This window comes from Balaenoptera acutorostrata, chromosome 9, assembly GCF_949987535.1.
Source record: "Balaenoptera acutorostrata chromosome 9, mBalAcu1.1, whole genome shotgun sequence".
Lineage (NCBI taxonomy): Eukaryota > Metazoa > Chordata > Mammalia > Artiodactyla > Balaenopteridae > Balaenoptera > Balaenoptera acutorostrata.
Window position 1 is genome coordinate 111,848,369 of NC_080072.1, and position 17,119 is coordinate 111,865,487.

Sequence of the window (17,119 nt, forward strand, 5' to 3'; positions counted from 1 at the left end):
CAGAAAATAATAATTTTAGATGAATTTTACTAAATAATGTGACGTAAAACAATAATAAAATAAAATCCAGCAGCATATTTGAAATTGCACCGAATCCAAGTAGGGTTTATGCCAGGCACACCAGATTTCAACTACAGAATATCTATCAACAATAAGTCATTACAGGGCTTCCCTGGTGGTACAGTGGTTGAGAATCTGCCTGCCAATGCAGGGAACATGGGTTGGAGCCCTGGTCTGGGAAGATCCCACATGCCGCGGAGCAACTAGGCCCGTGAGCCACAACTACTGAACCTGCGCGTCTGGAGCTTGTGCTCCGCAATGAGAGGCCACGACAGTGAGAGGCCCGCGCACCGCGATGAAGAGTGGCCCCCGCTCGCCACAACTAGAGAAAGCCCTCGCGCAGAAACGAAGACCCAACACAGACAAAAATAAATAAATAAAATTTAAAAAATAAATAAATAAATAAAACTTGTTTAAAAAAAAAAAGACATGTACTCAAGGGACAAGATTTAATAAAATTAATAACTTAAAAAAAATAAGTCATTACATTAAAATATAGAAGGAAAAATCATGTAATAATATTGTTAGATGCCAAATGAGCTTTTGTTAAAATTAACAATCATTCATAATGAAAAAAGAGAATGTTTTAGACAAAATACAAAAAAAAAGGAAATATTTTAAAGCTCACAAAGTTTTATAGCAAAACTAGTAGCAAAGTTCATATTAAATTTTGAAACACAGAAGGCAATTCTATAAAATTATGAACAAGAAAAGAGTATCCATCTAGAGATTTTAAATAAACACTGAGGGGAGATGTGTTATCTAAAAACAATATAATTGTTTTCCTAGAAATGCAAACAACTTTTTAAAAAATTATCAAAGCTAAGAGTTTAAAAACTGACTAGATATAAGAGAAACATACAAAAATCAATAGCTTTCCTTTACACCAGCAATAAGTGGTTATAAAGTACAATTATAAGGAAAACCCATTCGCAACACCAAAAGTTATAGCATGCCTAGAAATTAATAATAAATACACATGAACTGTGTGAATAAGACTATAAAAAATTGTAAGAGGACATAAAAACAGCCCTGACTGACAGGGAATTCACCATGTTATTGCTCTGATCAAAGCCTCCTCCTACACTGATGACCTGGATTCCCTCCTTCCTGTTCTTGAAGACTTTGCTGGTCAGTGCTCATTGTCAAATTTCTCTCTGTACTGGGTCAAGTCCTCCCACCCTAAAAACACACTCTAGGATCACGCATGTTTTTAAAAGCAAACACAGAGTTAGAAAACCACCTTATGGTAGGTAACCAGAGGGGAAAGGTTGAGGGGGGGAGGGATAAATTGGGAGTTTGGGATTGACATATACACACTACTCTACATAAAACAGATAATCAGCAAGGACCTACTGTACAGCACAGGGAACTCTGCTCAATATTCTGTAATAACCTAAATAGGAAAAGAATTTGAAAAAGAATAGATACATGTATATGTATAACTGAATCACTCTGCTGTACACCTGAAACACAACGCTGTAAATCGACTATAATCCAATATAAAATAAAAAAAATTTTTAAATAGTAAAAGCAAAATAAGACCTCCATTACCATACCAAACCTTGCAGAGAAACATCTCCAAAGAGTTACCTATAGTTTGTTAATGCAGTCAGCTCTCATTACTCACGGATTCCATGTAGGCAAATCCGCCTATTTGCTAAAACTTATCTGTAACCCCAAAATCAATACTCACGGCATGTTTGCAGTCATTCTTGGACATGAGCTGAGCAGCACAAAATGTGATTCGCCCTGACACATGTGCCCTCGTTTCAGCAAATCATACTCTAAACAACTGTCCTTTTCTTAGTCTATTCAGTGCCACAGTTTCCCCATTTTTGCGCTTTTTGTTGCTGATTTCACTGCTTGAAACAGCCCCCAGGGGTAGTACCGAAGTGCCTTGCAGTGTCCCTAACAGCAAGAAAGCTGAGATGTGCCTTACGGAGGAAATGTGTGTAGATAAGCTCTGTCCAGGTATAAATTACAGTGCTTTGGGCCACAAGCTCCATGGTAATGAAGCAACAGTATATATTAAACAAGGTGTCTTTAAACGGAGATGCACATAAGTTTGTGTATCGATCAGCTGATGAAAGGCTGTACCCAGAGGCTCACAGGAACATAACCATTCTTCCCGTGGGAGCAATGGTTCCACAATCACTAATATAGTGTTTGAAGTGATTTTGCAGAATGAAACCAATGCAATAAGGAACACTGACTGTATTTCAATTTCTCCAAGCCCCATTCTTTCAACGACAGTCAAGCTTCTGAAATTACCATTCCATTTTAATTACTCTGGTTAAGGTTACCAATTACCAATTCCTGAGGTCTGAAGCACCTGTTCTCTGCCCTCCAAACTTGACCATCAACAGCATTCCGTACAATAACCACCTCTTCTTGAAACACTTCTTTATGTTGCTCAGAAATGCACCATCGGGTTTGTCTTGCTATCTCAACCCCTGCTCCCTCACACTGATGGTTCTCACGTAACTGTCGCTGGCAGAACTCTCCCAGAACTCAGGATTCACAACTTCCTGACCTCTCCACTGGGATGATATTTTAGAGTAAAAGCAGGGTCCACAAGGACGTGGGAGGGACCCACGTGCTCCGCCCTCTGTAACCTTCCCATTCAATTAGCTTCTCAAGCCTGAGCTCTTTGCAGCCACTCCATTCTTGGTTCTCCCTCCACACAACCAGCGCATCGGAAAGCTCTCCAGCGCTACTTCCAAAACATATGCAAAACCCACGAGCATCCCTCAGCTCCACTGTTACCGCCGCGATCCACGGCCCCGTCATCTTTCATCCTGATTACAGCAACAATTTTCTTAATAGTCTCCTTTCTTTCCTCTCCCAGCACACACACAATCTATGCCTGTCACGGAAATGAGAATGGACTGCTAAGTTGTGAATCAAATCATTCCCCTTTACACAAATCCCTCCAAAGGCTTTCTATTGTGTTTAGAATAATATCCAAACCTTCCACCGCAGCCTGGAAGACCCTACCCGAGAGGATCTTTGTCTCCATCTCTGATCGCTGGGAAAACACCTCACACTGCACCATGTTCCCCACTGGCCTCTTTTAATCTCTCAAAGCTGACAAGGTGGTTCCCATCTTAGGGTCTTTGGCTGTCCTGTCCGGAATGCTCTTCTCAGACTTTTCCTCCGTTGTCTCCCTGTGATCAGGCCTCAGCTAAAATGTCACTCCTCAGAGACGACGCCCTGAGTAAACAATCCAAAGTAGACTCCCCCTTAGCTGTGTTCTATTTTATAAACCTTCATAGTATTTATGCCATTTGAAATGGGCTTTACATTTTCCTTTTGTTCACCTGCTCATTACCAAGCTTCCCGACCTCATCCTCCAGAATATATGTTTTTGTAAGAGCAGGAACTGTGGCAATCTGGTCTATCACAGAGCCAACGATGGTCTCTGGCACATAACAGACTCTACTTATTGAATGGATGTGTGGTCTTATTGGGAAGTCTCAGTATTGTAGAGATGCTAAATGTGTGTGTGTATACATTTAAAGTAATCGCAATCAAAGTCCCAGTGAGGTTGGTGCTTGACTAATCAATAAGACATTATTTTAAAGGAAAATTTATTAAACTAACCACGCCATGGTAATTTTAAGTAGTATGGTTCAGTCACAGGAATAGACAAATAGATCAATGGTGTCAAAGTGACAGTCTAGAAAGAAACTCATGTATGTGGGAACCTAGCAGACAGCAAAGCGGTACGTCACATTCGTGGGGATTTAGGTACCTCACATTGTGCACGTTGGTAGCTGGAAATCAGCCATGGATGAAGTTTTTATACCGTGGAATTAGCAAATGCTACAAAGCAGGGATTATTTTCAAGGCATTTTTTAGACCAGTTTTACATTTATGGCAAAATTGAAAGGATACAGAAATTTCCCCAAAACCCCTGCCCCACACATGCAGAGCCTCCCCCAATATCAACATCCCTCACTCCCAGAGTGGGACGTTTGTCACAACTGAACCCGCATGGACTTATCGTAATCACCCCAAGTCCACAGTTTACATTAGGGTTCACCGGGTCGTTGTAGACTGTGCGGGTCTGGACGAATGTGTAATGACACGTATCCATCGTCACGTCATACAGAGTATCTTCACTGCCCTAAAAACCCTCCATGCTCCCTCTGTTCATCCCCCACCCACCCGCTGATCCTTTCATTGTCTCCACAGTTTTGCCTTTTCCAGAATGTCACTGACTTGGCATCATACAGTATTTGGCCTTTTCAGATTGGCTTCTTTCACTTAGTAAGATGCATTCATGTTTTCTCCATGTCTTTTCATGGCTCAATAGCTCATTTCTTTTTAGTGCTGAATAACATTCCATTGTCTGGATCGACCAGTTTGTTTATTCATTCACATACTGAGAGATATCTTGGTTGCCTCCAAGTTTTGGAGATTTTAAATAAGGGTTTGTTTTTTTCTCCTTCAGAAAGCTGGTTGTTACAGCACACCCCCGCACCAGGAACCCATACAAGCCAAAGTTCCGAGCGGAACTAAATAAAATAAAAATAAAATGATATGACGCTGTGACTCCCAGCAGGCACCCACCACTCTGATTCCCAACCAGGCCCACAGGCAAGTGACGAGGAAACTCCAAAAGGACCTGCTTTTTCATAGGTCAGTATTTTACTCATGTTGTGAGTCTGTTTATATCCCAATAAACTTGAATATTTTATATTCCTCCAATTTCATCTCTGCATCTCACATTCTCTAACAGATTCAGAAAGCAATTGGGGAAATAAGATGGGGGACAGGATGGCGGATCGTGAAGCAAAATGAGGCTCCAGAGGCACCGCAGACGCCAACAGGAGGGCAAGTCCCCAGAAGGGACGGGGGTGCTGTCCCCACCTGAAAGCCGGGTCAGCCCACGTCACTGCCCTGCAGAAGAGGTCCCAGCAGCCTCCCATCTAATTGTTTCCCATCTCGATCAGAATGAAAACCAGCATCTGTGCAGTCCTGCTTCCTTCTGGTCATGGAGGCCACCCTGCTATACTCCAGACAGGTGCCCACATGCAGCAGACAGGCTGCTTCCCAGAGATATTTATGGCTTCTTGCCTCCTCCCCTTTAGATCTTTGTTAAAATACGGGGTGAAGTAAGGGAGCAGTGAAGGTGCAGAAGGCAGCCTGGATGCTAGGCTGGCCCCTGGGCAGCTGGCCACCCGTGTGTAGTTCACTGGTGTCGGCCCATCCTAGTCCCGCGACCACCTCACCCTCAGTATCACTCGGCCTTAAGAAGTGCCTCCTTCACTCATTTTTGGAAGGCATCACTACACCCGAGGTGAGGAGAGAAAAACACCTCATTTGATCGAAAACACTGCAATGGGCTGGGAAAATATCTACTATCTGGTTATAGCTTAGTTCCTGCTCATAAACAAGATTCCACTATCGTGTGTATAAATCCCTGCCCAGGAATCCCTACTTTCTCTTTCCTTAAGGACATTAAGGAAGACTGGGAGAGACAGAACACAGACAAGTACCCATAAGGTAGGCGAGGAACCCAGAAGACCACCCAGAGACAGAAGGCGACCCAGCACTGCATGCTTTGAAATATTCCTTCTAGAGACAGAACCTCTGGTCTGGCTACAGACAAACAGATGATATAGCTTAAAAGGGGGAAACACTGAGGGTCTGCAATTTGATTAGCAAAACAGATATGCCAGAAAGAAAATGGGGCCAGAGGAGTAAAAGGATCAGGAAAACGCAGAAGTAGCAGAATGACTGTGCTTCTCGCTCGCACCTTCCATCCCGGGATCCCACGGGGAGCTTTACAGGTTGATTAAAACTCGTAACAGCCGGGGAGCAGGACAGGAGCTCAGGTAACTACAGCAGAAACAATGCACTAGAATCACACAGGATGTAATCATATATTCAATTCCGATACTCGGGAAACCACGTCATTCCTGGATACCCTGGTTTTTACATCAGGTGGGTCTCATGAGGCCTGTCCTGCTCTAAGGGGAAACCCAGCCAGGCCAGTCAGTGGGCACAAGGGAGGAGGTGGGGACCTCACAGCAGCTAGGGCTGGATTCAGCCTGGGGCCCACCCCGAGCGACAGCCGCCCGATGGACTCCTCCTCCCAGGGCCGGCTGCAACCCTCCAGGAGAGGCTGCGTTTCACAGACGTGTCCAGTGCTGAAGGCCTGCTTTGCATAGTGCTTTCTGCCTTTCTTCTCCCTTCCTTTTAGAACTCGGTCTCTGAGGAGACAAACTCTTTCCACTTCAGCTTTTTGCCCTTTCTCTACTCCGGATAACAGCTAGCATATAAAAGCAAGGAGGAACAACCAGAGCATCATGAAGATTTGAGGCTAAAATCATTGGTAAAATGAGCTGCTCAGAACACTTTTTTAAAAGCAAACTAAGACATGGCCATAGATAAACACACACCCCAGGGTTGCACAAGAATTAAGTTGGAGACAATGATGCCAAACTGTCAAAAGGGAAAATAAAAAGTAGTCCTGATGTTAATACCAGAGACAGATAAGACGTAAGCAGGTAATTAATGTCAGAAAAGTCGAAATTCAGTGCCCACTAAAAAGTTTAAATAAATATGAAGGGGAAATGAGTAAGTGCCTCGTGGCTGATGGAGGCTTCAGGGGACATGTCCTAAGGGTGAGGCCCCCGGGACGCAGGATCTCCTGCTGGACACAGGACAGACTCCTGGGGGGCAGGCGGCATCACCCACGCGAGGGGTGGGGCAGGGAAGCCGGGAGAGGAAAGTGCACTTGAGAGGCACCCTAGGAAGCGATCCGGCTCGCCCTGGGGCAGGCAGAGGGCTCGACTAAGACCTGCTCCCTGGGGAAGGGCCACTCGGTCCCCGGGGGCCCAGGTAGGGTGTCCCGGGCAGGGGGCCCCACTCTCCTAGGACTCTCGGAAGCACCGCCTGGGACCAGTCATCACCAGTGTGACCCTGAGCAGCTCATGGCTTTGTCACCCAGAGGCCCCCCTCCCACCTGTCGGGAGCTGCACCCGTATTTCCTGGGGAAGAGGCTGGGCCCGGGTGGGCGCATCCGGAGGAGCTGCCGGGCCCCCGACAGATCCCACTTTGCTCTGCTACCATTACAAGTGACACACAGTTACGGAAGTAATTAGAAAGTGAGGGTAAGTCAAACACTACAAGAAAACTGCTGCGTTTCGCTATCCAGTCATGCGGGCGCACATCCTTCACCTGTACACACAGGCAGCAGACGTTTCTACAAAAATGAGTTTAACTACACATGGTGTTTTAGAACTTGTGAACATATTTCAAAAGACGCTTCTATAGCATCTTTTCTTAATGCCCATGATTCCAATGCACAAATGCAGTGTCATACATTTAACTCAGTCCCCACTGCTACACATCTCTGTCCCCATCCTCTTTGGCGGACACATCTTTGCAGGCGTCCTTAATTATCCTGCAAGAAAATCATTGCTGTCGACTTGCCGTGGGAAAGGGTAGACGCGACATTTTTAAAGGTTTCAATTCTTGTGGCCAAAATGCTTTTCAGAAAGGTGGTCATCTGCCACCAGCAGAATAAAAGTGTCCCTTTTGTTGCTATTCTTGTCACCAGGAGCCCCTTGGTCGTGAGGGGGCTGCAGGGCACACCGCCACCTCAGGCGGCTTAGCGGGAAGGGAAGGAGAGGAGGCCCCTTTAAGGCGGCATGTGAGCCATTTCCCCAAAGAGGAGGCACAGACCGAGAGCTGCTGGCTGTCTCAGAAGGAAGAGGCTATCTGCCTGGAACAGCCAGGACCTTTAGCTCAAATCCATTAATCCTCTTTATTAAACCTGGGTCACCTCCGAGTCCTGAGAAACTAACCAGCACCTCCCCACCGCAAGTGCATCCAGGGACGCGCTGCACGCGGTCTGTCATCTCCAGGGACCAGGGCACAAGGTCAGAGGGCCTCTCAGGCTCTGGCCTCTGCCTCTGTCAATGTGAGAGAGAACACCAGCTGCACCTGTATAAACTTCAGGCCACGGCCAGGGTCGCACCTCTGCACGTGGGTTGGGGGGAATGCAGGGCAGGCGGGCCAGCGGCCCCCCTTCCTTCCAAACGCCTGAGCAGGTCCAGGAGCTCGGGAGGGTCCGGTCCAGAGTCGGGGGGACTTGGGGCTCCTCAGAGAAACCCGCCCGCTCCCCTGCAGGGAAGAGCTGAAACCCTCCCTGCTCTGCGTCAGTACAGGCCAAATGCGGAAGGGCCAGCAACAGAAAGACAGAAAAGGAGACAGACCAGGCAGGGAAACGCACACAGACCAAAGAATCAGAGAGAGAATCGGGACCAGAGCAACGCCGAGAACACACACAGCAACACGAAAGCCCCTTCCCAGCAGCCTGCCCTGCTGATCCGGCCCCGAGACCTGAGACAACCTCCCTCAGTCCTCCGCCCACCCACTTTCACACCTGACGAAGCTTAACAGCCAGCCCAGCACCAGGTGCAGCGGATCTCAGACGCTAGGCAGACAGAGTACACGGACTCGAGCCCGCTTGATGTGAAGGATCAGAAAAGTAGCTCGCTCGGGTCCCAGGGAGGAACGCGGCGGGAGAGGGGGAAGGTTAGAAATTAAACCTCTAGGAAAAAGGCAGGATGGGGCCTGGCCTGCGGCAGTTTTAAACGTAAGGAGCTGACATCACTGTGGAGCGGCTCCGGAGCCTGAAGGACTCCGGGGTGGGCGGTGTGTCCAGTTTCGCAAGAGCCCCACGTGGTGAGGGGCAGCGTCACTGCCAGCTCACAGGTGAGGGAACCGGCTCGGGGCAGTTCTGCCCACCGGTCACTGAAGAAGAGCAGCCCAGCTCTCTCCTGACGCCTCCTGAACCCTTTCACCCCAATGTAACCGCAGCAGCCTTTGTGGACAGTGGGGAGTGAGGAGAAGCTTCTGGAACCACAAGGAGGGTCAGGGAGTTTCCATCTGTGAAACCTCCATCGGCATCCCAAACAGTAGAAAAGCATAACTTCTATTTTCTTCGTATTTCCTGCTATCCAAATATTCTACCATGGACATGTGATACAGTCCCAACCAGAACATACAAATGGTTGTGTGCATTCCTCCAAGGGCGGGGGAGGGAACAGGAGCCCTTTGGCCACAGAGGAAGTTCACTGTTTTGACCTTTCCTGGGCCCCAAGGGGAAGTGCATTCTTTGAGATCCTGAGATTTTTTGAGAATCACACCCAAAGCTCATCCCTGTCCTGGAGGCAGACCTGCCGAAGGACTGGGGGGGAGAACAGATACCTGACAGCCGCGAGCAAGGGCCGTTCATCTGCTGCCTGTTGGAGAAGAGATATTTCCAATCACTGAAAAATCTTCCAGGAGATCAGAAACAGATGGTCAACACCACCAGCAGAAAACAAGTGTTTTAAAATCTAAGGACCAACTCGATTTGTAACATCAAAGGAGAAAAAGCAGAAACCGCTGCTGCCTCTCCAGTGGGCAGAGACAGCCTCTGCGAGCACCAACCAGGGGCCACACCTGCCTCGCCGGCGGCACTGTGGTGGCCACGCCGGCGTGACTTGGATGGATCAGCCGCTGTCACCAAGAGACCCCTGGCCCCTGTGCGCGTCTCTCCCAGCCGTTGCACTACTAGAACAGGGGGTGTTTTGCGTATTTAATCGCTCCAATGTCCTTTCACTGACACGATGCTCTTTCTGGGCGAGAACTGCCTGGGTCCTCGGTGCCCCTCCCTGGGCGGGGGAGGGCCAGGCGGGGAGCCTCCTCATCCCACCCCCTCCCCACCCCCGGGGGCTCCCATCAAGGGAGGGAACAAAGCCGGGAGCCCGCGCGCCAGGTGGCTCCGAAGGCTCAGAGGCTGCCGGCCACCTGGAGGAGAGAAATCACGCCGCTCAAGTCTTCCTCCTGCTTCCAGCCAATTTCTACTCCCTTTAATTCAATTCCACTCCTCCTGACCCCAGCAGGCTGGAGTTCCAGAGTTACTTTCAACAGATAGCACCAATTACCGAGGTGTGAAAATAGAAACCTTCGCATCTGGAGAACAAACCCAGAGACGGGACTGAACTGAACTGAGCAGGAAGGTGGAGAGAAGAGAGGAGTCCGGGGGTGGAGGGAGCGGAGGCAACAGGCACGCAACGAGGAGGCTGCAGACTGGGACCACCCAGAGGGGCCCCCGGGACCGCAACAGGCCAGGGAAGCACGCGGGCGGGGGCACCTGGAGCTGGGGTGGTCCTCGTGGGCCTGCGCGAGCACCAGCCGACCCCACTGGACGCCGCCCTGGACAGAGGGCCCCGAGCCCCAGTGCCCCCGACGGGCCGTACACCCTGCGGGGAGACCCTCGCCCGCAGTGGGGGAGCGGGACCAAGGGCAGAGGCAGAGCCCAGACGTCCCGCCTGGCTCCCACGGGCAGCCCGTGATGATGGCAACCGTGCACACCTGGGGGGGCCTTCGCCCTCCCGCAGGTTTCCTAGGAGCCCCCCACCCTGTGCCACTGGGCCTGGGGTGTCCAAACACACGGCGGGTCCTAGTAACGCTGATCAAAATTAAGTCTCGGGCTGGGCTGTGCTTCTGTGGTCGAAATTAATTGGTTCCATGACCTTTTTATATCAGCATCCTGCCCCCTATAAAACATGAATGGAGTAGGTATCCAGCAAATACTTGAACTAATGTTTTAAATAAGGTGTTCTGCCCTCCATAAAGCCTGTCTTGTTATTCAAGGAAAGACGACATTCCCATGGGATGAGCTTGGAACAGTAATCCAAGGAGACCTTTCCCCCATCCACCCCCCAGACCAGGGACAACGGGGGGAGAGTTACTCTCTGCTACACACCCACCCCCTCCCCAGGGACTGAAGGGGGTGCTTACTTCACCGGGAGCGGGAGCAGAGCCTCAGAACTCCTGCCAGGTCCACACTGAGACGGGTCGGAGCCTGAGAACGAGGCCCAGGGTCACTTGAACTCCTCGGCCGGGCACCAGGACCTCCGAGAAGCCGAGGCCCTTCCTCGCTGGGCCAGGGTCTTCGCCTCCACCCACCGCCCGCCCTGCGTGGGCTGGGCTGAGGGTCTCGTGCACGAGTCAGGGAAGTGGATCCACAGGTGTGTATGAGTCCACGGACACACCCTCAACACCCAGAAGCACAGGAAAAAAACCACAGATGCGTCCTCTCCCTCCCAAGGAGCAATTGTGGCATCATCTTCAGGGAAGAAATTAATCTAAGAACCTTTAGCCAGAGCCTCTGACTTTCTGTCCAGATCCTCCGGCACTTCGCTGCAAGACAAGCTTCCCTCAGCCATTCTCCTTCAGGGGCGTTTGCGCCTGTGTTTTGTGTCCAGTGAAACACACGGCCAGGATTCCTGATTCAAAGGCTGTAGCGACACCTGGGCCCATCCCCTGTGAGAGGAGAGATACTTCTTGACTAGACTTAGGGTGACTGGCCATCCTGGGGTGCCTGGGATGGACAGTGCCCAGGGTGCAGGGCTCCCAGTTCTGAAAGCAGGACAGTTCTGAGCAAACTGGGCCAAGTTGAATAATCTAGCCTAGACATGATTTCTGAAAATGCCCCCATCCTTAGCAGCAAGGATGGGGCAGGAATGACACAGTAAAAGGAAGCAGCTGGTCTGAAGGCGGAACTGCAAAGAGGCTCCATGTTCTAAACTCCATAATTTCCTCATCTCATTTCTAAAGACACAGAAAATGAGCTTCATAGAAACACGTTTGCCTAGGAGTCAACTTCACGTGGCAGAGGTGACTTTGAAAGTCAGATCTGTGTGAGCCCTAAACCCGTGTTCTTTACCTGGCCAGGAGCCTTTGAGGACCAGCTCGGCCTCCCGGCCCCAGGAAGGAACCTCGCAGCACCATCAACGCCTGCCTTCAGGGAGTTTCAGATACACAGGGCGGGGCGGGCAGTGGATTGAACTAACCTCAGCCGGTCAGCTTCTCCTCCCCCCACTTCGCTCCTCCAAACGCAGCTGTAAATCCTTCCCGTCTGTAAACACGAATGCGGTTCTCGCCATTGCTTAGCGCTTCTGACACTAATTGCTCTACAGAGTCTGTGCAACTGGCAACACCTTATTAAAAGTGAAATATATTATACTGTCCACTTAGTGCTGCTTTATAGAGATAAAGTATCTTTGCTGCGTGGGAAAACTGGCAAAGAGTTTGACAAAGTGGCTTCCAAATAGAAGCCAGCGAGGGCCGCCTCCTAGGACACAGTCTGGGTCTGCGTTAGGCCGGAGTTGCCCTGCCCCGCCCCGCCCCGCCCCGCCCCGCCCCGGCCTGCCCTGCCCTGCCCTGCCCTGCCCCGCCCTGCCCTGAAGGTTTCACCACAGACTCTCCCCTGCACTGTTCTGCTTCCGTCTCAAAGATCAGCGTCCACGCAGCAAGCCTTGGTGCTCTCAGCCAAGACAGCGGCACCGGCCCGTCTGCAGAAACAACGTCTCCTTCCCGCCAAGGGCAGAGCAGGGTGCAGAGGAGGCTGGCTAGAGGAGAGCGGGGTGGCAAGGATGCAAGCGCAGGCTGGGCAGCTCTAGGGCGAGAGCTCCAAGTTCAGACAAACTTGGAACAAGGCAGGCCTCCTGACGGACACCCGCCAAGCCGGGATCGCAGTCAAAACAAAGCCACAGTCAGCAACCTCTGCAGGCGCTTGCCGACACTCAGCCATCAGAGTCCACCCACCCCAACCTCAGCCCAGCTGGCCACTCGGGGCCCTGTTACACGGGACAGAGCCTCCAATGACCTCCTCGCTGAAAGCAACGGGACTCAACTCGCCAGCCAAATACCCCTAAACGCTTCCCTCAACACCCTCCAATTCAAGATTGCCTGACCATCCATATGGGTTGCAAGCTAAGAATGTTTCTTACATTTTTAAAAGGTTGTGAAAAGAGGAAGAATATGAGGTAGAAACCTCAGGGGGGTAAAGCCTAGAATATTTACTTCACCAGAAACAGCCGGCGCTGTCTTAAAGAAAGAATGGGAAAGCGCAGAGAAAGGTGACTGCAGGCAGCTCAGAGGAGATCTGCGGGGTGGGAGGGAAGGACAAGGGTTGGCAAAGAAATGCCACCGGGAAAATAACACTCACTTCCAAAGTGGCAAATTTTGCTGAGTGCTGAGATCTGATTAATTGTGTTCACTGTGCTTTCTGGAAAGGGCCTGTCTGCGGGAGCCTCGCCTTTTGTCTTGGCGATGTTTTACCGCTGTCCCCGTCCACGGCAGTGCTGCGACGCGGCCCAGTGGGACAGGGCAGCCTCGGGAGCTTGCAGATAACAAGGAGATGCAATGATGGAAGGGCCTATTGTCACCGCCACGTTTTGTGTTTCCGAGATACCAAATTGCCTGATCGCTTTGACATTTCCGAGACCAAATTAAAATGCACCACCATGGAGACAAAATGTCATTAGCCTCATTATAAGTGATTGTGTTAAAATAAATACAAAAATAAAGTGGAAATTAGTCCAAACCATTAAAATACAGAAGCGAAAATGGCCAACAGGGACCTTACATGAGACAGACTAAGAAAGGTTGAGACGCCCCCGAGGAGGCAGGAGAGATGGATGGAGCTGGCGTGGCGGGCAGGCAGCGGGCGGCGGGACGGCACTGCTTGGGCGCCAAAGCGGCTGCGCTCGGCCACCGCCCGTGTCGAGGGGCCTTAGAAAGGGTGCGTGGCCTCACTGACCCCCGAATTCCTTCTCTGGGAAGATAAGAAAGTGACCTCACCTTTCACACGTGTCTGTGAAGAGCTTCACGTCTAAGTAAAAGGAATAAAGAAATGGTCTTTTGAGTTGGAGACTGTCTGGAAGACGGTCCCCTGAGAGGAGGGGGCAGGTAGCCCCGTTGGGCAGAGAGATAACTGACCTGACCAGGGACGGGGGTGTCTCACAGGGCAGCCCCGGCTTTTCTGAAGAAGGGTGGCCACAAGCAGAGAACCAAACTTGGGTCCACTCGCCCGAGTGCAGTAAAGCCAAGCTACCGGCACGGAGTCGTGGTGAAGGAAACTGCAGCATTCACTGCAGGACCAAGCAAGGCCCAGAGCGGCTCGTGCTCCAAAGACCCCAGCTCCCCGATGGGTTTCAGGAAAGCATTTTTAGAGGCCAGGTGAGGGGGGCGGGTCGCAGGGCCTGCGAGCAGCTCGTGCACAGTTAGTTCTCTGGTTGCTTGATGGTGAGGTCACAGGGCTAACATGATCAATCCTGAGGCTCCAGGAGGCCCGGGGACTGTGTGCTCACTGTCATCAGGTACTTAACACCTTCCATTTGGTGGTGGTTTTAGCATCTGTAAAGCAGCTCAGGACGTGTGCATCGGATACTACGATCTGGCTACTTCAGAGAGGAGCCCAGCAGAGGATACGGGTGAGGGCCTGTCCCGGGAAGGCCCCATACGGTCCTGCTCGCTTACACCAGGAGGCCCCGTGTGGGGTACCGAGACGGGTTCTGACTGCGACTCTGTCTGATGTCAGCTCAGCCCTTTCCCTGACCTCCTACCATCTGTGGGGCTCACCTTCCCTGCCTCCCAGACCCTTTACTCTCTGCTGCCCTTTGACCCCTCCCTCTTTCCTGTCTCTTTCACCTACACCCACTTCCTTTGGCCCCTCAGACTTGACCCCAGAAATCTGGCTCCAAGCACATGATATCCACCTCCTGCCGTTCTCATTCCCACCACTGGACATTTGCCCTTAATGCCTAGTCTATGGACACTGTGACCAGAACAAGCAATGGTGTGAGCCGTGCCCCCAAAAGGAAGAGAACAAATCCTTCCCTCGGCTCCTTCGAGGAAGGACATTAATTCCGACCACGGCCGTGCCTGCCCACCCGACCCACGAGAGCCCCACGAAGCCCCTCCCTGCAGGAGCCATGACTGAGTGGCTGAATTCCTGCCTCGGCCTCCTTCTCCACACACACATCCATAACCAGTCCTGGCCTCTTCCCTGCTGAGCCCAAACCGGCTGGGGGACCACTTCCTACTGATCGGAAGTTGGCACCAATTTCTCCCCCTTGAGATCAAGGGCTGTTGTTTTCACCAAACACAGTAAGCCTCTAACAAGTATGAACCAACCCAACTGGAAGCACCATGATAGACTAATAGTACCCTCTGCTAGCATGATAGTCCTTCCTGTTTTCTAAATTCTCTCTACCAACAGCACCCTGGACCACACAAAAGTCCTGTGTTGTGACTAAGGCAGATATGATAGTTCCTTCCTCATATCTGAAAAAAACTGAGGCCCCAGCACAGAAAATGTCTCGTCCAATTTTCCACAGTCCAGAGCAAAGAGACTAAAAGCCACACGTCTGAACTCTCGGTTCAGTCCAAATTCTTGAATTACTTTGCCTAAGTCTTAAGGAGCAGAACTAAGAATCCCAGGAGAGCTGTGAGAGGGTTAATTCCCAAAGGCCTGCTAATAGCTTGACCCCTAAGAAGAGCCCCCAGCTGCTCAGCAGTGATGAACAAGGGCCTCAGGGGGCTTCGGTGCAGGAGCCCGCAGACCCCAAGCTGCGAGCTCCTGCACCTGCTCTGTCACCGTGATCCCTCGGGAGATGCGTGGGTAGGTTTGGTTTGTTTTGTTCCAGGTGAACTCCTGGGGAGACGGAAGATGCCAGGAGGTGGGGCGAGCCGTCCCTGGTCAAGTCAGAGACAGCATCGCTGCGAGAGACAACTAAGGGCGTTGCCTGAAGGACGGCAGCAGAAAAGCTTTACCCTGGAACCCCAAGCAGGACAGCTGCTGTTCAATCAGCGTGTGTGAGTGCCCCGTGCTGGGATGGCCGGAGGCCCTGTTCTGTGCGTATCTCCACTGCGGCCTCTGTGCGGGGCTGGGGAGGCCGCCGTCCTTGGGGCCGTCACGTTCTCCACTTGAGTCTGCAGTCCCCAGCGTGCGTGCTCACCCACTCTCTTCTTTCCAAACCCAGCAGGCATCTGACTTCTCTGATTTATGTCTTCTTTTTAGTTCCTGCACTCTGATCTTTCTCCCACATCCCTTTCCTAACCTGTGAGTGTTGATTTAAAAAGTGTGCCCACTTTCCCCGTTGCTCCATAGGGTGGGAATCAGGACAGAGAAGACCTTTTTCTAGGGCCAAGCCAGCCGTTCCGAGGGCCTGATGCATTCCCTGCTGCAATTCGGACCGAGCGGGACCGTGCACTAGGAGGAGGCTTGGTGAGAATGATCTCATGAGATGCCTAACGTCCAGCTGAGAAGACACACCTTCAGAGGTGTGGAACACAAGCATCTTACTCCCGTGACGCCGGAGGATGACAGAAACACGCTAAAATGCGTCCAACACCAGGCTTCAAGGCCGTGGGCTGGCTGCAATCAATCCGTTTTCTGAGTGCTTGTTAGAATTGCAAAACATCAGAGCTGGCAGGCACCTTAAGGGATGCTTCAGTGCAACCTCCTTTTGTAGAGAAGAAATCTGAGGCTGAGAAAAGTCCAGTGACCCATCCAAGGTCACGCAGCTAGACACAGCCATGAAAGACCAGCGCTCAGGGGTCCTGACTCCCACCATCCCTTCCGACACCACGTGTGCTCACTCGGGGAGCGGGAGGAGAGTTCCTGTGCCCAAGTGGTTCCGTCTCTGATTAGAGGCACAAGGTAAAGACGTTTTTGAAAGTGATCGTCCTGAGGGTAAATCATGAAAACCCCAAATGAGCCAAGGACAATATGAAGATCACCAGAGGAGATTTTAAAAAATTCTGACATTGTACCCTGACCAATTCCATCAGAATCTCAGGGAGTAGGACCCAGGTGCGCGTCTGGGTGTTTTGCGCTCCCCGCTCCCCAGTGGTCTCAATGTGCCAACAAGGTTGAGAACCATCCCTCTGGAAGTTCACAGGGAGAGAGATGCTTATTGGGTGAAGTTGCCAAAAAAGGCTGCTTGGAAGAAACTGTTTCTGGGCTGAGATCAGAGCAGAGGGCTAGACCTGGGGGCGCCGAGAGTCTTCATTTCCATGCTGCTAGCCCAGGAAGCACACTGCGAGTAGCAAAGACCACAAGAGCCGTTAAACACTGGTACCTTCTTTCCCTGAGCCTTTGGTCCACTCAGCATAGCGATCCAGGGTGTTTTCTGCCCCCCGTTTCCCACGCGGAGGGGGTGAGGCCGGCTTAGAAAGGGCCCCACGTCTGGGAGCG

The 17,119-nt window shown here is 51.1% G+C and overlaps 1 protein-coding gene across 2 annotated transcripts in view; it reads right to left on the bottom strand.

The window, feature by feature from the left end:
• LOC103020984 (opioid-binding protein/cell adhesion molecule) overlaps positions 1-17,119 on the bottom strand; it is a 1,085,929-nt gene that overhangs the window by 1,050,492 nt on the left and 18,318 nt on the right. The gene's annotated exons all lie outside the window — the stretch shown is intronic.